The sequence below is a fragment of the Hemicordylus capensis genome, chromosome 12 (assembly GCF_027244095.1).
Source record: "Hemicordylus capensis ecotype Gifberg chromosome 12, rHemCap1.1.pri, whole genome shotgun sequence".
NCBI lineage: Eukaryota > Metazoa > Chordata > Lepidosauria > Squamata > Cordylidae > Hemicordylus > Hemicordylus capensis.
The window spans coordinates 1,165,091-1,186,941 of record NC_069668.1 but is presented as its reverse complement, the minus strand read 5'-3'; the positions used below and the strand labels follow the sequence as shown (position 1 = coordinate 1,186,941).

General features: G+C 49.9%; 1 long non-coding RNA gene across 2 annotated transcripts; it reads left to right on the top strand.

Annotated features, from left to right (window-relative positions):
• The first annotated feature begins 3,419 nt into the window (after window positions 1-3,419).
• On the top strand, window positions 3,420-20,251 carry LOC128336026 (uncharacterized). Of its 2 annotated transcripts, XR_008311815.1 has the most exons (7): window positions 3,420-3,716; window positions 5,185-5,389; window positions 5,520-5,631; window positions 7,271-7,453; window positions 7,894-8,031; window positions 8,477-8,740; window positions 11,206-20,251. It is a non-coding gene; the product is annotated as an uncharacterized LOC128336026 (long non-coding RNA). The 2 variants fall into 2 exon arrangements; XR_008311814.1 differs by having other exon boundaries at window positions 8,477-20,251.
• Window positions 20,252-21,851: the final 1,600 nt, after the last annotated feature.

The following is a 21,851-nucleotide window of genomic DNA, read 5'->3' as shown; positions in this document are numbered from 1 at the left end:
TCCCATTCAAATACATACCAGGGCAGACCCTGCTTAGCAAAGAGGACAAGTCATGCTTGCTACCACAAGACCAGCTCTCCTGATAGGAACAGAGGAAGCTGCCATATACTGAGTCAGACCCTGGGTCCATCCAGCTCAGGGCTGTCTACCCAGACTGGCAGCAGAGGCTTCTCCTGAGGCGCAGATCTTGCGGGGGGGGTGAAGCCCCAGAGAGCTGCCTATCCCCGAAGGTTCAAATATTGGATATATATGCTCTCTCTTTCTCTCTCTCTCTCTATATATGAAATAAATAAATGGATAAATAAATAAATAATATGAATAGAATAATTGGATAATTCCTCTTCCTCTCCACAAACTCCATTTGGCCCCCTGGGAGGGAGCAGAGAGAAGGACGGAGGCCAATCAGGAGAGCATGAGCTCAGCTGAGGAATTAAATCAAGCCAAAACAAAATGGAGGGCAGGACCTCTTCTAGAACCTTCCAAGGGGCTCCAGAATGTTCTACATAGGGGATAATGGGGACTCGGACCGGCCTATTATTCTCTATGTGGAGTGCCTAGGGCAGGCCTGCTCAACTTAGGCTTCCTCCGAGCTATTTTTGGACTGCAACTCCCAGAATCCCCAGCCAGTGTAGCCAGTAGCCAGGGATTATGGGAGTTGTAGGCCAACATCTGCCCAGGGTTGCCCCACCACCACCAAACGTCCAGAGACGCAAGTTTGGGGCGGTATAGAAATGTAACAAATAAGTTAATTTTTTTAAAAATAATTCTGTGTGACTTTAATTGCTGTGCCATCCAGCTGAGGCTGATTATAATTTGATGTGAGAGAAAATTGTGTTGTCATTGATCATTTTATATATGCACACACACAATCAAATTATGTATTATAAATCGACCACCGTAAGATGTCCTGGCACTACAAGTTTTAAAAATAAGGTCTTTCCCTTCAGGTAACAGCAGACCCAAGTGAGCTGAAGATGCCTGTTCAAGAAGCCTCATGCCAGATTTAGGCACAAGCTATGTCAACTTATTAATCACTCACTGAGTAATTAGCTTATTAATTATTACAAAGCAAGCACTCTCAGCCCTGACAGGGCCTCACAGGATGAGAGACCTCTGAAGTAAAAAAAAACCCAGAGATTACGTTTCAAGCTTTACATCATGCATTTTCTAATGCAAACAGGCTTATTGCAAGATCACTGTTTTCGTTAGATGAGTAGCTTTGCGTTGCAATTTGGCCAAGTAAAAATAAGGCATTATTTTTTTCCATTTTAATTGTGTATATGTGTTGTAATGCTAAGGGTGACCCATGAGGCTTGGCATAGTTTAGGGTCTCAGCATGTCATAATCCGGCCCTGAATAAACCCCACCACTGGAGAGGAACGTTGACCTAAACTCACTATAGTTGCAATCTATATTTCCCATTGATTGTCCAGGCAAGCCCAAAATATTCAAGTAGTGCACCTCTCCTTAATTAGTCCTTAATTATACCAAGTTTGGTTTTGTTTGCTGTTGGCTGGTTATTATAATATATTCTTTTAAAACTTTGGTGACTGATAGTAGTATTGGAAGGAGAGATAATTGCAGCTGGGGTTGATAGAAACCAATGATATATATATTTTTAATCCAGATTTTTAAAATTTAAATTATTTTTTATTTTTTATTTTATTTACTTATTTTTTTATTTGTAAAGAACATAGGTCAAAGATATCATCATCATGAGTGTTAATCATACCTCTTAATTATATTATGTGAACTTGTGGGTCCATTCACACGTTATGTTCAACAATTGTACAATTAGTGTACACATAGGTACAATGTACAATGAGTGGATGGAGCCCCACTGGGAAGAGCGGAAGGTTCCCAGTTCCCTTCCCAGCAGCATCTCCAAGTTCAGGCTGAGAGAGACTCCTGCCTGCAACCTGGGAGAAGCCGCTGACAGTCTGTGAAGGCAATACTGAGCTAGATGGACCAAGGGTCTGACTCAGTATATGGCAGCTTCCTGTGTTCCTAAATCTGTTACACAGGTACAGCATTATACTTCCTATCTGTACCGTGCATTTGAAGCGCCTGTATTTGAATTTTAAAATGAACCCAGGTACAGTAATTCACGGCAACATATGTACACTTCCCCAGAATAGCGTCTGATTCGGGATAAAGAAGGCCAAGGGATGACTAGAGGATTTGGGGAGGTTGGAATAGATCTGGGCAAGCAACAGGAACATGGAGGAAACCTTTTCCAAGAGTATCCTGCATTTTAGAAGGGAAACACCTATCGTGGCTGCACGCTTAAAAGCGACCTCTCTTGGGAATATTTTAATGAAGTTTCTGTACATGGGGGTAAGCCAGGCATGTGCGCAAAAATGCAAACCGTGCAACAAAGAAATGCAAGGCCTGGTTGCCCAAATGAAACAGCATTATGATCTCTGGTTATGTATCACATCTCTGAATAGATACTAAGGTTATATTAGACAACAAGAATTTAATTTTTACTAGAAAATGGTGATTAAATAGAATCTTCTGGACTAGTGATTTAAATTGTGATTTAAATCATTAAAATTGAGTTCTGTTCTTCATAGCAGCCCTGCTTGCAACCATTCTATACCGTTTCCAAGTCGAAGCCTTAATGAACCCCTGGGGGGCTTAACTCCGAGGAAACTGTTGTGTGCATTGGCTTGCAACCTAAGGATGTATATCCCAGAAAAATATATATTGTGAGAGAAAAGCCTTGCTTTAAAAAAAGTGTGTATGTGCGTATTTGTGAGAAGGGAATTGAATGGGCTAGGCTTTGGTGGAATCTTCTTATCATCAGAACTAGTGCTAATAGCACTTACATTTATATACCGCTCTATAGCCAAAGCTCTCTAAGCGGTTTACAATGATTTAGCATATTGCCCCCAACATTCTGGGTACTCATTTGACCGACCTCGGAAGGATGGAAGGCTGAGTCAACCTTGAGCCCCTGGTCAGGATCGAACTTGTAACCTTCTGGTTACAGGGCGGCAGTTTTACCACTGCGCCACCAGGGGCTCCTAATGCAATGCTTTCTTGGGCTCAGTTTTACAACTGTTTCCGTTCTCTTCTTTTGAACGCCCATGCAGTCCATTTAAAAAGCAACAGCACCCCGCACAGTTTTAAAACACCATTTAATTTATCCGTGTGGTCACGATGGTACATCCTATTCACCTCACACACCCGTGCTCTCACCTGAACGGTCCCTCCCGGCTCCCTTTGGGAGAGCTTTCCTCCCCATCCCTCGCTCCGATTGGTAGATTCTGTCCCGCGCTCCCTTCCCTCTCCCCCCCCCACGCGCCGCGCTGGTGGTAGGCTCCGCGCGCTCCCATTGGCTGCGGCGCCCCGAAGTCAAAGCGGAACGGCGCGTCCCGACACGTGGTTAATTAGAGTCAGTTGAGGAGGCGGCAGCCGACCGGATGGTTTGTGTGTCTGTCCGCCCGCCCGCCCGCCTTTCCTCCCTCCCTACGGGTCGGTGGCCGGGATGGGATCGCGTAGGTCCTCCCAGCGCCCTGCGGCCGCCAAGCGGAAAGCGGGGCCCGCCGCTGGAGGGGCTGAGGGGAGGCGGGAGGGGGCGCGGCGCGCGCGCCCCCCCCCAAAGGAGAGCTTCAACGGTCCGCGCTGGCTGCCGCCATCTTGGACAGGCCCACTGCGCCTGCGCCCTGCTCCGCCCCCAAGGACTTGACTGTCTGCTGGCTTCCCTTCTGGTGGGTGGGAGTTTTTCTTTTCTCCTGATGTTTTCATGGGGCCTTCCTGTGGGCAGGTGTGCTTGGGCGACAGAGGGAATTCCAAGGGAATGGGAATCGGGCACTCTTTCAATGTCAGCCACTGGAAGCAACATTTCAAGTTGATGTTATGGATGTACTCACTGGGAATAAAAAATCCATCCATAAGCGAAGGCCTTCTTTATGATGAGCCCCACCGCCCATTGAGGTTGTCTGGAGAGGTCCGTCGCCAGTTGCCGCAGCCAACTCGACTGGTGACCACACGGGGACAGCCTTCTCGGTTGCCCCATCTCTTGACAATTTTTAAAAGCATTTGAAAACACCACCTCTTCACCCAAGCTTTTTAGCTTTTTAAATTTCTAGGTTTTATTCTGTGGCTGATTTTTAAATGTTTTGACTTGTTTTATGCTATTGTTAACTGCCCAGAGATGAAAGTTTGGGGTGGTGTACCAACTTGATAAATAAAGAAATAAGTACAACTATAAGCCCATAGTTTCACAGAACCATTGAATATTACAGGTAGTGGCTGAAACAGACAGAATATGTCAGTAATGAGATCCTAGTTTTTGGATAGGGGGCTGTGGTGTAGCATTAGAGCCTCTGCTTTGCAGGTAGAAGACCCCAGACTCAATCCCTGGCAGCATCTCCAGATAGAACTGGGAAAGACCCCTGGCTGCAACCTTGGAGGAGCTGCTGCCGGTCAGTGTAGACGGTACTGAGCTAAACAAACCAAGGGTCTTTCTCAGTCTTCTAATGCCTCTCACCAGAGGAGAACTGGTCTCGTGGTAGCAAGCATGAATGGTCCCTTTGCTAAGCAGGCTCCACCCTGGTTTGCATTTGGATAGGGGACTACATTTGTGAGCACTGGAAGAGATTACCCTTCGGGGATGGGGCCGCTTTGGGAAGAGCACTTGCACCTGCCTGCTTCCATGCAAAAGGCTCCAAGTTTTCTCCCTGGCAGCATCTCCAGGTACGACTGGGAGAGACTCCTGCCTGCAACCTTGGAGAAGCCACTGCCAGTCTAAGTAGACAATACTGAGCTAGATAGACCAAGGGTGTGACTCTATCAGGCAGCTTCTTATGTTCCTCATTCCGTTACTGCTGCATTTTGCACATCCAGACACTATAATATTGAAGGATGTTTTTTTTTAAAAATAAGGCCTTATAATAAGAGATGTTCTCTTGCCAGTGGGTGGATGTAACACCAACTTGAAAAACTGCTTTTGGCTGCAGCCGTTGGAAAAGTGGTAACATGCCTGATTCATTACCCTTAGAATTGCCCTGGTGAAACCATGCACACTAACTGTGTGTGTAACGCTTAAGAGTGTCCCATAACTTCATTGGTGTGTTTGGGGTTGTCTTGCCTCTTGTTGTGTTTGATACGGCCTGGTGTCCAATGCAGACAAAACCTAGTGCCCTCACTTGTTTCTTTTCCACTGCGTTTCAGCAGCAGGCCTTTCTACGACCAGCTGTCCAGCTTCGGCCAACAGCAAGCCTCCTACAACCGGCAGCAGGGCTATGGCCAGCAACAAGAAATGTACAACCAGAAGTAAAACTTTGACCAGCAGCAGCAAGCGCCCTAGGGCCTGAACCAGCCGTCCTACCCGGCCCAGCAGAAGGAGAATTACAGGCACAGCGTGCAAGATAGGGGCTAGGTGCGGTCTGCATCCGGAAATGCTGGGAAATCGCTTTTGCTGTTGGGGGAAGGAGGCTGGTGGCATTTGAGCTTGGGCAAAGGACACACGCTTTGGTATTGTGTCAAACACCAGGCTTATATCTTGACAGACAACCGCCGTGACAAGGGGCGATACGGGGAAGATAACCGAGGGTACGGTGCGCCACGCAGAGGTGGGAGCAGGTTCAATTCTGACGACAGAAGTCTCATGTCCGGCATAAGGTAAGGGGCTCTCTCCAAGTCTCTGTAGACCGTGGTACGCTTCTGTGTCTTCCTCATAATGGCTCACATGGATGCTCTTAAAAAGCTGTGTGTACTGGAAGTTCCAGGTTGAAGGTCGTTAAGTCTTTGCTGTTTTCCATTAATCATTTGTACTTGTAGTTCATGCTGAAAAAACGGATCTTAAAACATTTGAGGGATTAGTTGTATCAGCAGTGTTGCACCAGGACTCTTTCTTTTGCAGAAAAAGTGGCGGTGCAGGTGGGGGCAGGGGGAGATAAAAAAACAAATTTTTAAAAAGCCCTCTAAAAACTGTATCTGCGTATCTTGCGTTTCATGCCAGCAAAGCAGGCGATCAGCTGCATGTTTTAAGTATGTATGAATCTGGGTCGGGCATGCCCGTTGGGCCCGCCTCTCACGTGATCACTCTCCCTGTCTCCTCCCTTTCTGGGGGCTTACATGGCTGCCAGTCAGGAGTGTACCTCTGCTCTCTCTGGCTGGGAGCAAGCCTTCCAGCTGTCCTTGTGTTCCCCTGCAACGCTCTTGCCTCTTTCCCATCTCCTGGTGTGTAGGTCTTGTCCAAACCACAGGGAGCATTCAGTCCCCAGCTGGCACCGACCACCTCAGCTGGTGCACGGACAAATAGTTGAGTGCGGTGTTAAAATTCTCGTTTATGACTCGGTGCATTTTCGGTTGTGTGTGAGTAACTCTAAATTTAAACCTCCCCCTGATGTCTGAGCGAGTGTGCCCTTGTAGAATTAATCTGGTGCCCTGCCCCTGAGTTAACGGCACATGCTTACACTTAAGAACTGGGACTCGCTCTGTCCAGAGCTCCTCTGAAAACGTTAGTCCTGTTGTTTCTTCAAAACCACCAAACTGAAAATCCCACGTGTTGCGTGCTGTGATTGAGAGAGCGCTCCTGTCTCCATTTCCTGCATTACTTCCGTTTGCTGGACTCTGCAAATGCACTTCCGTTTAAAGGCCGTAGCTCACCCTTGAACCAGCGCTGTGGATAGCACGTTAGAGCTCTCGTCTTGCTTCCCTTTCGTATTTGCAAAATATCCTCAAGGCAGACACAGTTGGCCAGAAACTTCCATTTAACTAGAATTAACCTGCTGGCCGTCTGCTTGCCTCTCTTCTGCAGCATGGAGGGCCCCCATTTGGGCACCTGAAAAATGGGTTGTGTTTGATCCGCAACTTGAGGTGTACACAGAATGTCGTCTTTAGTTTTAAAATGGATCTGACGGAGAGATGTCTGCAACAAACATGTCTGCCAGTCATGTTATCAAAGAAACCAACAGAGTTACAGGGTCTTCCTAAAGCACTCTGACCATTGCTTCCCCCACTGGTACCGTCTCTCGGGACAAATGCTCATAGCTGCTTTTGGCATCTACCCCCCCCAAAGATGGGAAAGAGGTGATCGCCTTGCTGCACAGACAGCTTTCTGTGGGTGGTCACACCTTTATCCCTCCCCCCTCCCAAAGGATTTGGGTCAAATTGCAGCCCCTTTTGCACAGAGAAAAGGGTCAGGGTAGCACAAGGGGCAAATGGTAGTCCTCTCTGCCATGGAGTCATCTGCCAATTGCCATCTCTGATATAGACAAACTTTTAGAATAGTTTCTGTGTTTCTAAAACGTTTCAGATTTCTTAAAGGAGCACTGCTCATTGGGTGCTGCAGGCCTGACGGTCGGGACAATCAAAGCATGAGAACACACTGAAAGTGGAGAGTCTTAGGAACAGAGGAAGCTGCTATATATAGAGTCAGACCCTTGGTCCATCCAGCTCAGTATTGTCTACACAGACTGGCAGCGGCTTCTCCGAAGTTGTAAGCAGGAGTCTCTTTCAGCATTATCTTGGCGATAATAAGGACATGATGATCTATTGACTCCAGGGAGCAGAGAGACGGAGAGAGCAACAGAGAAGTGGGCGAAAACAGGACTAACGGGGGGGGGGGGGCTGGTTCCTGGGAGGGCGGGCGAGCTGGACCCGATCCAAGCTGTTACTGGACCCGATCCAAGCTGTCACTGGACCTGATCCTCCCTGGAGACATGGTGGGAATCCCCCTTGGCAGGTGGCTTCAGCGGGGGGATTTGGAGGCTGGCTGGACACAGTTGTGGCTCTTTGGAAAGGCCAGATCCTCAGCTAGAAGAGAGGGGAAAAGAAGAGAGTGTTAATTACTGCTCCCCATTTTATTTCACTGCATTTGATTAAGGAAGGTCAAGGTATAATAGACAAGCATATAACACATTTCCCCCTAACATTAAGGACATGATGATCTATTGACTCCTTGGAAGGATGTGATTGTGCACAAGAAAGGCATACCTCCTGATGACCTACAGAGACCAAGTTCTGCATGCACTATCCTGCCACTGAAATGAGCGGAACGTTCTGCTTATGACACTGGTATGTCCTCAGGGCAAATTTACATCATTTTCCTGCAGTTTTTCTGGATGCAGTTCTGGTACTCAGACTAGCCAATTACCTACAGACACCAAATCTGCTGCTATTCCACATATTTCTAGGCCACGTCTCAACAAAGTCCTCCAAGTGGGGCACATAAACAAATCACTCGGATCAACCCTCTCACAATCGAAGGAAAAACGCTAGGTAGAACCCGGCACTGGTGGGATGCTGTGCTGGGGGTGAATTGGGCCAGTTCCACTGATCAGTGGCCTTACCTTGAGTTTGGCCTGGCTCGTTTGATCTCCGGGAGAGAGACGGCGGGCTGCAGGCTGCTGGTGGAGGAGAGCCTCCGCTTGGATAGCTGGCGGGAGATCAGGGTGGGGCAGAAGCAAGAGAAGACAGCCGTGAGTTGACACTGCTCACAGTTTCCCCCATCATTCCCCAGGACACAGGCCAGCTGTGAATCACCCTCTCCCACAAAACCAAGGAACGGAGGCACATGGAAACTCGTGAGAACGTGGGCTGTCCTGCTCTTCCGTGAGCCACTCTGCTTTCCTGCATCAGTTCTCGAAGGAGACGGGGGCCCAGCTCCACACAAAGTGCAAATTGCAGCCACCACCCCAACGCCTCGGAGGCTGTTAGCTTGGGAGAGGCTTCTGACTGGTGTGTCTGACCGGTCACTGTGAGCCACATATTTACCTGACTCAAGGTTTGTTTGGTGTGTGAACCTGGCTTTTTCATATTTATTTCGTTTATTTATGAAAATGTGCTTATATACTGCCTCCTCCAAGGACTCTAGGCGGTGAACAACAGCAGTACCAATAACTATTAATGAAAATGATAATAATTAAAGGTGGGCCTTCAGAAGGACCTTAAAAGCAGCCAGGCAGGGAGCTAATATTATAATATAATAATAATAAAAAATCTGAAGTCTTAGCCTCTCCAAAAGGCTGGCCCGCTTGCTGCCCTGAGGAGGCATGGCGGGATTCATGTTGCTGGCTGCAGACAGCCTCCTCTTGCACAGCTGGTGGCGGATCTGGGTGGGACAGAAGAAAGGGAAAACAGCCGTGAGTTGATACTAAACCTTCAGAATCCAGTGCTATATTACTAAAATAATTTATTATTAAATTATAATAATAAAAAATCTGTGGCCTTACCCTTGCCAAGGGTATGGCCGGCGTGCTGGCTGGACGAGGCATGGCCACCATCATGCTGCTGGCAGTTGATATTTTCAGCTGGGAGAGCTGGTGGCTCATCTGGGTGGGACAGAAGCAAGGGAAAACAGCCGTGAGGTGATAGTGAGCCTTTGGAATCCAGTAATAAATAATAATCTGAGGTCTTAGCCTCTCCAAAAGGCTGGCCCGCTTGCTGCCCTGAGGAGGCATGGCAGGATTCATGTTGCTGGCTGCAGACAGCCTCCTCTTGCACAGCTGGTGGCGGATCTGGGTGGGACAGAAGAAAGGGAAAACAGCTGTGAGTTGATACTGATCGTGGAGCCAATGCTAATTCCAGTCAGCTTCAACTGACCCAATGCTAATTTCGTGGTTTATTGTTAAGGGGTTTTTTAAATGATACTTTTTTGAAGTTTTCTCATGAAACACTGTATGTTTCATGACCATCCTGCCACTGAAATGAGCTGGATGTACTGCTCTCTCTTTTTTGACACTGGGATGTCCTCAGGGAAAATCAAAATACTTTTCCTACAGTTTTTTGGATAATAATTCTGATGATCAGAATACCCAATTATCAACAGATAGCTGATCTGCTACTACCACGCATATCTCTATGCCACGTCTCAGCAAAGTCCTCAAAGTGTTTGACATAAACAAATCACTCTAATAAACAAATAAGATGGTCCCCTCTCCCAAAAGGGCTCTCAATCTAAGAGAGATGCTCGGTAGAAACCAGCAAGAGCCACTGGTGGGATTCTGTGCTGGGGCTGAATCGGGCCAGTTCCCTGCTAAGAAGACTGATCTGTGGTCTTACCTCGTCCAAATCTCCTGTGGGTGGCTGAATTGGAGCGGATGGTCGTGCAGAAATCATACCCGAAATGACCTGTTGTTGTGAGATGTGGGTAGGACAGAAGCAAGGGAAGACAGGCTTAAGATGAGACGTCATGGCACCAATAACTATTAATGAACATAATAATATTTAAAGGGCAAACGCCTGGTGAAACAGGTGGGCCTCCAGAAGGGGCTTAAAAGGAGCCAGGGAGGGGGCTAATATAATAATATAATAATAATAAATCTGAGGCTGCACCTGCTTGCTGTCCAGAGGAGGCGTAGCGGGATTCATACTGCTGCCAGCAGAGAGTCTCCTCTTGGATATTGGATGCTGCCTTGGATATGATCCATTAGGCAAGGGGAGACAAAGGGATTGTCTTCAGAACCAGCCACTGATGGTGTCTGCACTCAGGGTGGGAGAGGGCCAGGGAGGCTGTGGTGGCGGGAGATTCTGCAATTCCGTTCTGGACTCTCTCCGTACAACACACTCACGCGCTCTCTCTCTACCCCCCATTCCCCAACTCTGTCTCAGAGGGGTACAATCCATTAGTCAAGGGGATTGTCTTCAGAACCAGCCACTGGGGCTGGCTGTGCAAAGTTTTTACCCGACGCCATCTTCACTTCCTTTTTTTGGTTTGAGATCTGGGTGGGACAGAAGCAAGGGAAGGCAGTCCCACTGCCGGAAGTACTCATGCTCTGTGCTCAGTGTTCTCCCTCGCCCGGTGGCGGATCTTCAGGCGGATCTGCAGAGTCCGCCCCCGCACTAGTGCTGTGCTCTCGCCAACCAGAGCTTCCTCCTGCACTGATTTGGGAAGGAGAATTTGGCTGCTGCCCCTTCCCTAGGTGACGGTGGGAGCTGAGAGGGAGACTGTGGCTTGCCTTTCATTTCCTTCCGGAAGCACTCACAGGATTCCTCACAGGAATCGCGGCCGCTGGTTCCCTCTCCCCAAAGGGCTCATCCTTAAAGAGAAAGGCTAGGTAGAAACCAGCAAGAGCCTGGGATGCAGGAGGAGCTCGCCGTGGACCTGACTCTAAACTGAGTGGGGGTGACTCCCCCACCCCAAACTACCTTCAGAAAAGCTCCCCATGGGGTGGTTTCTTGCTTTTGTGTTTTCTTTCTCCTATGCCTACATCTTCAACTGACCCAATGCTAGTTTAATGCTTTTTAAAGGGTTTTTTTTTAAAGATGGAAGACGGCCCGAGGGAATGGTTGGACGGGGAAGTTGCCAGCCGCCATGCAAGCCGCGGGACGCCCTTCCGTCTCCACCATAGACTGTCCCTAGCAGGGCAACCAGGGAGCAGAGAGACGGAGAGAGCAACAGAGAAGAGGGCGGAAACAGGACTATCTGGGGGGGGGGAGCTGGTTCCTGGGAGTGCGGGCGAGCCGGACCCGATCCAAGCTGTTACTGGACCCAATCCAAGCTGTTACTGGACCTGATCCTCCCTGGAGACATGGTGGGAATCCCCCTTGGTTTTCCTTGGCAGGTGGCTTCAGCGGGGGGATTTGGAGGCTGGCAGGACATAGTTGTGGCTCTTTGGAAAGGCTTTGTTGCTTTTTTGTGGGTGCTGGTGGGGGATCTCCTGCTCTGTCTCCCACAGATCAGTGGTAACTGTGAACTCTGCTCTCAGATGATGCAGACGGCTGGCGTCTTCATGTCTGAAGTCGGGAGCTGGGTCCTGCACAATCCAAAGAGCTATCCCAGCATGCATTGTGTTGCCAGTAGATTGGGGACCCTCGTGACAGAGCCAGCTGACCCCTGATTGGCCCAGGAGAGAGGGCATGCAGTGTGTGGACTTCCCAGAGGTATCTGGTGGGACACTGTGGGAAACAGGATGCTGGACTAGATGGGCCTACTTGGGCTCCCCATTCCCCCTGAAAGGAAAATAACCTGGCAGCAACCCCGTGAATTAACACTGGCCGAATGGATGGATACAGCAGTCAGGCCCATACCAACTGACTTTTTTAGAGCCTGGTTCTCTTTAAGGACAGTTGTCTTTCATATGCAGAAGGTACCGGGTTCAAATCCTGACAGCATCTCAGGTCGGGCTGGGAGAGACTCATGCCTGAAATTCAGGAGAGCAGCTGCCAGCCAGTGCCGACAATACTGAGCTAGATGGACCAAGCGTCTGACTCAGTATAAGGCCAGTTCCAATACTCTCTAAGGTTTCAGGCAGGAGTCTTTCTCAGCCCTATCTAGAGATGCTGCCAGGGAGGGAACTTGGAACCCTCTGCATGCAAAGCAGAGGCTCCTCCACTGAATTATGGCCACCATCCCATGGCACTGATAAGCTAGTTAAGGATAGCACCAAGTGGCTAGTCTCCATGCCATCTCCAAGTCAGGTCTGGGTAGGTCCTTTAACAAGTGCAAGAGAAGAACGAAAGCATCCGCTCTCTTCTCAAGAACAAACCACAGCTCATCACAACATACAAATGAAGGGAAATACGGTTTGTTCAGCAACTAATTTGAACAAACCAGAATATTAGAGATGTGCGAATCGATTCAAATTCTTATCTGGCCGATTTGAATGATTCGAACTTGAATTGGATCGCCCCTAAAAAGGGCGATTCGATTTGAATTTAAATGGAATCAACCAGAATCTAATTTGAATCAATTCAACGGCAGTTTAGAGACATTTTGGCACCTTTAAAAAACCATTCAGGGACCCTGATTGGTCAAAGAAAAAGAGTGCCAAAATAGCTTGAATTGGTTCACATTTGAATCAGAATCAAATTTGAATCGAATCAACCTGTTTTGGGCCAATTCGATTTGAATTTGAATCAAATTGGCCAGCTTCAATTCAAATTTCAATCAAATCTGAAAATCTGATTTGTGCATATTCATACATAATATCAGTCCAGCATCAAATTGTGGTTTGATATCCCAGTTTGTTTCAAGTACAGGGTGTTTCAAGTACCCAACCCACACCCCAGTTGCCTGAAGACCAGCCTGTTCGGGTCAGAGATAGTCATGTGACTTTTCCCTTGAGCATCCGTTAAAACCTTAAGATCAAAATAAGAGTTTCCTCTAGCAGTGTAGATCCATGGAGAGAAAGAGAGAAAATAAAGGACTCCCCGCTTACCAAGAACAACCTCAGCTGAGGTTAAGAGGACGGTGGCCATGAGCAGGACAACCTGTATGGCAACCACCGAGGTCTTCATCTTTGCCGTCTGTGGTGGAGAGGGGGAAGCATAGAGGCCTCGTTTAAAGTGAGCCCAAGGGCCACGTGCCCCAAACCAATTCCTTAGTGCCACGGCTGCTGCCGGCTGAGTTTCCTCCTCCTCCTCCAGTAAGACCACGGCTTCTCCATCTTCCTTTTGTGACGGGACAGAGGGAGGGAGAGAAAAGGAGGGAACAGATCAGCTTGGCTACTCTTCCCCGCTGGATGCCTTGTGCGAAGTGGTCAGCTGAGGTCCAGAATCAGACCCTGGTGTCCTTTCCACCTTTGCCCGGGAGGACAATGGGATCCCCTCCCTTCTCTGTCCAGCAGAAGATGGGAAGGAAGAGTTAGGGTTTGGAGCAGAGATTTCTCAGAAGGGTTAAGACAGCATTTGGATTCTGAGGATTGCGAGCCAAAACATCCCGTAATCTGGAGTCGCAACACCAAAGGCTTTTTGGAGTGCACCAGATGAGGTAGTAGAAAACTGATTCTAGAGTTGGCTTCTGGACCTCCCAGAGAGGAGCCTGGAGGTACGTATCTCTGCCTAAGTGGGAGTGGCTGTGAGTCCATCCTCTTCCTTTCAGCTGGCTGGTGGGCTCTTTGAATTGGCTACAGGTTTAAAACCCTGCCTGATGGACTCTCCTGTCTGCTCCCTCGATTGCTCAAGCACACTGTAGGCAAAACGCTACCCTCCTCACTTTCTCCATGCCCCAGGAACACGGCGTGATTGAAAGGGAACATCATGGTCCGTTCCCCACCGTTGGTCTTTGCTGTAGGGGGGAGACATGCAAAGCCGAGATATTGCAGATATGATGGAAACCAGAGATAGGACGCCTTCTACTCGGCACACGCCTATGTGGGATTAGGAATATGCTGGCTAGTCGCTAGAGGGATTTCCTAAGGGATGGTAGACTAGAAGAGCTCCAAGATCCAGCCCAACTCTAGGGTTCCAAGGCGAAGGGTAAGCCATGAGCCAGCCACCTAGCAGAGAGCTGGGACAAATGGAAACTCCTGCAGTCTCTTTCTGCCATCTCAAACCACTCTCCAAGATTCCACTAACGAAAAGATGGACATCTTTTTTCACACTCGGTTCCCAGGATTCATGCCGAGGGTTGCTGTCTGAGTTCTCCACCCACCACATTTGCACCAAGCTGGAAGATGACTGGCCCAAATGTTCATCTGAGCCAGCTTTGCGCAGCACTAATTGGCTAGCACCCATGCCGCCACCAAACTACTTATCGAGGAACCAAATGGTGAGTACCCACCCAGGATGGAACCCAGCCAGCTCCAGGCAGTAACAAGTGACTAGTGCCCAATTACACCAATAAGCAAGTTGAGGACAGTACCAAATGGCTAGTACCTCTGACATCTCCAAATCCACTCTGGGCCGCACCAATTGGTTACCACTCTTGATGTCCCCAGGATACCACCCTACCACTAATCCCCAAAGAAGTCAGGCAACTGTTTTCAAAATGCTTATGTTTTATTATTTTTTTATGATGCGAAGAATAAATGAGCAATCAAAGTGTACATGTGGTTATTAAAAACAATAAATAATAATAATTCAAGGCAGCCATCCGCTTTGAAGCTGTCCATGACGATGGATATAGCCTAGCGTTCAGCCTTGTATAACTTCCTCCTCTCCTCCACAAGCTGGTAGCTCCCGGTTGATCATTTCTCTTCCCTTCTGGGGGTACAGGAGGCGGAAACAGGACCTGGTTAGTTTTCTAAGAAGGAATGGATTCTCTCCCGGACCCATTTCAGCCTGGGATCAACACAGAGCCGCTTATCATTGTTGGTAATAAATCTGCAAAGGAGAAATGTGCTTTTAGTGCCCAGTCTGGAGGCTGCCGTGGACCAGGGAAAAGAAAACAAGGGGCCCCGGTGGCATAAAGCCCACACCCCGTCTGCCCACAAGGGATCCATCGGCCCTTTGGCAGTGCTCCCGAGAGAGCCAGGACCATTCACAGCAGAGAGCGTAGAGAAGGACAGCTCTCGCCCAAGACTTTGGGGATGGACCTTTCCCACCCCTTGTAAACTGGGCCTCTCTTCCCCCTTGACAGCAGGAAGAACGCAACCTCCTTGGGGCAGAGACCTGCCTTGGGCAGACTGACCGCCCCGCCCCCCCCAACAGACTTACACTTCTCATTGGAGAAGGAGGCTTCAGAATCTGGTGGCGGGTCTTGTGCTCAAAGCCCTGCAAGAAAAAGGTTCAAGAACAAGCCAGTCACAGGCCTGCCTGCGACCTCGGAGGAGCTGCTGCCAGTCTGGGAAGACAAACCTGAGCGGAAGAAGGCAGCTTCCCATGTGCCGAGGTTCCGCAGAGGAGTGGTGGGGTGGAGATATAGGCACAAGGCTGGCAGGAAGCCCAGCCTCCATTTTGCCCCCTTGGAGGGAGCAGAGAGAAGGACGGAGGCTCCCCCCCTTGGAAAGTGAGGCTCAGTCCCTGGGATCTCATGGAAAGAACTCGGGGAAGAAATATTGGCCAACGCCCTGCCAGGGAATTCCGGGACTGGCTGTCCCCCGGGGCAGACTGTGGAGACCCTTTGTTCCTCCACCTTTGTTCAAGTGGAGAATGTAAGCTCCTTGGGGCAGGGATACATCTTAGGGAGACTTACACAGGAAAACTGGTGTGTCAGTTATTGTGGCCTCCAGTTCCTGTGGCGCTGGGCCCACAGATGGATCTGCAACGAAACAGTCAGCATCAGGAGCTTTCCCAGACAGCAGGTTCACCGCAGGTTTGCTGCGAGGCTTTACTGCTTGTTCAAGTTTGCCCAAACTAACCGATGGGAAGAGTGGATTTTTTAAATAAACCCCAGATATACATTGGGCTAAGCAGCAGTGCGCAATGAAAAACCCGAATCGTGTATGGAGTGTTCCCAGAAAGCTTGCAGGGGCTTCATTCTGGGTGACGGCAGGAAGAATGCATCCTCCTTGGGCCAGAGACCTTCCTTGGGTGGACTGACCGACCCCCCGCCAACAGACGTACACTTCTCATTGTTGCCGGTGGCTTCAGACTCTGGTGGCAGAGGGACCACAGCAATGGGATATCCTCCTCACAGTCCTGCAAGAAAAAGGTTCGAGAGCAAGCCAGTCACGGGAGGGTTGGATCTGTGTTGAGAAAGGAGGGCTGGGCTCAGGTTCGGTCTGAGGGCAGGAGAAGCCTCCGCCCCTGAAGGAGGAGCCCCCTGCGCTCCTGATTGGCCAGGGTGAGAAGGGCAGCCAATGGGCAGAGAGCCAGGACCATTCACAGTAGAGAGCATGGAGAAGGACAGCACTCGCCCAAGACTTTGGGGATGGACCTTTCCCACCCCTTGTAAACTGGGCCTCCCTTCCCCTTGATGGTAGGAAGAATGCAGAGTAAGAAGCTCTGTATCTGGAGGTGACAGGGGCGTTTATACAGGCCTCTGTGTCAATCTCCCAACCCGCTTCCGCCCCAAGTCCCGCCCACCGCTGGAAGTACTCACGCTTTGCTGCTGGCGCACTGTGTTCTTCCTCACCTGGGCCCGGTGGTGGATCTGCAGGCGTCTCCGGAAGTTCTGGATAGCTCCCCGCACCTCTCTGTGGCTGTACTAGCTCGCTTTTCATAACTGCACGATGCCACGTCACACGCTTTCTCCTGCTCCATTGCCCCACCCCTCGTGACCACCTGCTCTCTCGACATCTTTCTCCTACCCTTACACTTCTCATGGGAGCAGGCGGCTTCTGTTTCTGAATCTGGCGGCGGAGCCATCTCAGCATGCATATCGTCTGAGACTTATGCGGAGAAACCGCTGGGTTACTTCCCGTGGCCTCCATTCCCTGTGCCTGCTGATGGATCTGCAACGAAAGATTCAGCATCAGGAGCTTTCCCAGACAGCAGGTTCACCGCAGGTCTGCTGCGAGGCTTTACTGCTTGTTCAAGTTTGCCCAAACTAACCGATGGGGAAAGCGGATTTTTTAAAACCCCAGATATAAATTGGTCTAAGCACCAGTGTGCAATGAAAAACCCGAATCGTTCATAATGTTCCCGGATAGCTTGCAGGGGCTTCTTTCTGGATGACGTGTGAACACACACCTACCCTTCCAAAGTAAAATGAGCGCCTGGGAACACCCCAGGTCAGTGACGGGAGGCTCAGCTCTGCATTGCCTGGGAATGACCACTATTTCTGGGAAGAAGGGGGGGCACAGGTTGGCCCACATCTTTCCAAGAGGCCTCCAACTGGGGCATCCTGGCACTGGAAGCTTTGCTCCCCTTCCTCTCTGTTTCACCTTGCCACAGCTCACCCATTTAGGCAGTGTCTCCCCAGCCAAAACAGGCAGATCTAAACCATCTCTTGCGTCCCTAGCCCCCACAGGCAGTTCCTTCGTCTTGATTCAGCTTCAGTTTATTATCCCTCATCCAGCCCATTTCCACCTGCAAGCAGTCATTTAGGGAAGTTATGCCATTTCCTGATGAGGTCAATATGGAGAAATTGATCTGGGTGTCATCAGCATACTGATAACACCTGCTGCATTAACCGGATCTCCTGATGATCTCCCCCAGCCGTTTCATGTGGGGCAGCTCCGCCCCAAACTCTGCCTAGCCCTCAATCCCGCACTGAAGACTGAGTGCTATTTCCTGCTAACTGGGCAAAGACACACCTTTTTTAAAGTGGTAATTCTCTTTATTTAGCAGGCGGAGAGCAACTGGCCCTCTCCACCCCCAGCACAGCATCCCTCCAGTGGATGTTACTGGGGTCTGTCTTAAGTTTCTTTTTAGATTTAGATCCCTTTGGGGACAGGGAACCATCTGATTCATTGATTGGTTGATTGATCGATTGATTGATCTTTGTAAACTGCTTTGGAAACTTTTGCTGAAAAGTGGTATAGAAATATTTGTTGCTGTTGAAGGGCTGGCACCAGAGGCTGGCTGGCTTTGGCGGCCGCCTGCAGGTTGGCCATTCCACCGGTGCACCTCCCTTCCTTAGAAGCCCCAGAGACCCAGAGTTCATGAGAGTCTCTGGGACCGGGCTGGTGTAATTAATGGCCACAGGCGTAGATGATCAGATAATCAGGAAAGAGAGTCCACAATGCTAACGACAGCAGCATGTGGAAAGAATGGGTTGATGGGAAATCGAAGGAAGCTTGTTGGTGGGAAGAAGGCACGAGGCCTCCCGAGGAAGGAAAGCAGAGTGATGGCTTGCTGGGGGGCGGTCTTGGTTCTTTCAGGCCAGATATGTTGGCGGGGGGGATGGCAGTTAAGCACCTCTCTCCCGGCACCTTCCTCGCACCCGGTCCAACCCACCATGGCATGTGCTTGAACCCCATGCCAAGCCGAGGGCCTGGGGAGCAGTTTTGTGCGTCTTAGGGAATGTGCAGTGACCAGTTGGTTGCAATATTAATTCATTAATATTGTTTTAATGCTCTTCTAAAATATTGTTTAAAAATGTTTAAATTGTTGTAATGTTTCAAAAATTTTTTAGTTTTTAACTGTTTTACTTTCTGTTTTTATTCTGTTGTAAACCACCCAGAGATGTAGGTTTGGGGCGGTATAAAAATGTGTTAAACAAACAAATAAAAGAGTCAAGGGAAGTGACTGAATCCGGAGGGAAAACCTCTAACAGGCCTGCTCAACTTAGTCCCCCCTCACCAGCTGTTTTTGGACTACAACTCCCATAATCCCCAGCCACATTGGCCAACAGCCAGGAGTTATGGGACTTCTAGGTCCACATCTGCAGGAGGGCTGAAGTTGAGCAGCCCTGACCCATAAAGATGGAGGTTGAACTGCAGCCCTCAAATCAAGGGGGCATGCACAGTGGTGCTTTCCCCCCTGGACTTTGGGGCCCAAGTCCAGGGCCTCCACACCCCTTGGGGCCCCCAAGTCGTCTCTAGTCTGTCCAGGGTGGTGTAGTCACCGCTGGCCCACACTGCGCCAGGAGGCCGAGTGTGATTGTGACCCGTGCTGGAGCCAGAGGGGGGAATGGGGAAAGAGATGTGTGGGGTCTCTGTCTCTCAATTTCTCTCATACACCCCACCCCCAATAGAATGTCTTCGGTGATGCTCTTTTTGGAGGAGCCGTATAGAAATCAAATCAATACTAAAGAGTAACTTCACATAGGGGATGCACCTCTCTCCCAACACCTTCCTCGCACCTGGTGCAGCCCACTAAGGCATGTGCTTGTGCCCCAGGCCAAGTTTGATTTTGGGCCCCCGCCAGCTGAGACGTGCAGAGCCCCGGATTTCACTTGAGGCCTGCTGGGTACTCATCCAGTGCAGATGGGTAGGCCATGGCAGCCAGTGCAGAGGGGCCGTGAATGGCTAGCCGGAACTGCTTTGGGGGTCCAGTGGCAGAGAGTTCCCAAGTTGATGCTGGGGGTAAAAGCGTAGCACTTCTGAGAGGGAAAGAGGCAGCTCTGAATGTGGAAACCCAGCCTGAGGCCATTTCTTTCTGGAAAGGAATGCTGAGGCAGGCAATTTGTCTTCTCGGGAATCTCTTGCAGTGCTCACACTTCTAGTCTCCCATGCAAATGCAAACCAGGGCAGACCCTGCTTAGCTAAGGGGACAAGTCATGCTTGCTCCCCAAAGACCAGCTCTCCTCTCCATTTGCATGAAGTATTGGCACAGTTGGTTAAAATCATTCATGTCATCAAGTGTAATGCTTTGAATTGGAGGTGGTTCACAATTTTGTGTGATGAGATGGGGTCTGAGCATCCTCGTTTATTATTCCACACAGAAGTATGCTGGCTGTCTCAAGGAAATGTTTTGTTGAGGTTCTTTGAATTAAGGGAAGAAATCAAAATGTGTTTGATACCAAAGAAGTGCAATAATTAACCATATGCATGCGAAACGTAGAATGGATTGTAAAAGTTGCATACTTACCTGATATTTTTAATTCGGTTCTGTATGTGATTGATGTTTTATTATATTCTAGCAACTGTTAACCTCTTGTAGGATTCCTTTTATTCTACTATTTCTAATTGATTTGTAAACTGACCATGGGTCGTAAATATCTAAATTCTCTTAATTTCAGTTTACAAGGCCCACTGACAACAGTTTTTACTACAGGTAATAAAAATTTGTGCATTTAAAAAAAGAATTGTGGCTTTGTGCATTTAAAAAAAGAAATGTGTGAGCAGGGTGACCCCTCCAGGTCTCAGAGACCACAGCCGACAAAGCGCCCAGCTCGCATGCGTAGACACAGCTCCTCATGGTCTGCAGGCAGTTCTGGAGAGGCTGAAGCCAGATGCTCCTCTGCTAGCTGGGATCCTGCTCTTGGACTTTGCAGGGGCCCAGCAGGGCCAGACTAGAGATGGGGCTACGGCTCTCAGGGGGAGAACTGCTTGGCTCAGTTCAAGGAAGTTTCCTGCATCCCTGTGTTTATATGGGAGGTGGGCTGATGGGGCCGTAGCTCAGTGGAAGATCGGCGTCTTTGCATGCAGACGGGCCCAGGTACAACCGCTGGCAGCAGCATCTCCAGATAGGATCATCTCCAGGTAGGCCAGGGAAGAGGGTTCCTTTCCTCTGTGTCCCCAAGTCCTGGGTTTGGCCTCCTTGCATAGCTCTGGAGGAGCACACGGGCGGGCGGATGCTTGACTGTGTCCCGGAGTGCCATAGGTCTGGAAGGGTCACCTCAGTACTGCACGTAATGGAAGAGGGAGGGACCGCCTGGGAAGATGCAGCAACCATGCAGCAGTCCTGGGGGCCGGCTTGTCTCTGAGATGGGCTCCTTGGCTCAATCAGTCGTGCCTGGCCTGCGGCGGGGCGGCGGACTGCAGAGACCGCAGAGGGCCTCATGAAGATGGAGGCTCCGGCGCTGAGTGTCAAAGAGCAAAGGAAGAAACCCCTCGAGCACGAGGGCAATCGGGGTCAAACAAGCCATGGCCAGGTTCGGGACGGATGGCTGCTTCCCAACAGTGGTCTCGGATGGGCCTGATCCAGGCAGATAGGGTTGCCCACTGTCCGTCCCCCCCATGACACAGGATGTCCCCCATTTCAGGGATGAGATGTTGGACCCTAGAGGGACAGCATTGGTCCCTCATTTATTCAATAGCATATCAGTCAATCACCAATCCATCCATGATAACCCCCCCCCCATGTGTGTCCCTCATTCTGGCTATGAAATGTGGGCAACTCTAACCGCAGAGGAAGCGACTGCCGAGCTCTGGTGCTGTTTGGCTGCTGAGAACCAACCCCACTGTTGGAGGACAGGGCTATCGCCATGGCTGCTAGTCTGGGGGCTAGAGGCCACCTCCAGCCTCCCGAGGCAGAATGCCTCCGATCCCAGTTGCAAGGGAGCAACAGCAGGAGAGAGGGCCTGCTCTCCTTTCTGGCCCGTGGGCTTCCCCAATGCATCTGGTGGGCCACTGTGGGGAACAGGATCCGGGGCTCAAGAGGCCTCCTGGTGCCTGGCGCAGTGGGGCTGTTCTCGCGTCCTGGCTGCAGTGGCACCCTTTGGAGGCCTGGAGAGTTTGCCTAGGAAACTGGCACACAGGGAAAGGGCTCAATACCCCCTCCCTGCCCATGCGGTGATCTCAGTCTGCCATTTTTGAGAACAAATCTGCCCCAAGGTGGATGCTGCTGCTGCTGCTAGACTTCCAGGAGATCAGAGTAGATGGCGAAGCAGAGATGTAGGCATGTTCCTTTGATGGTGGGGGGGGGGGAGAGTGCCAGTAGACTGGTCCCACCTTGGGCTTGGG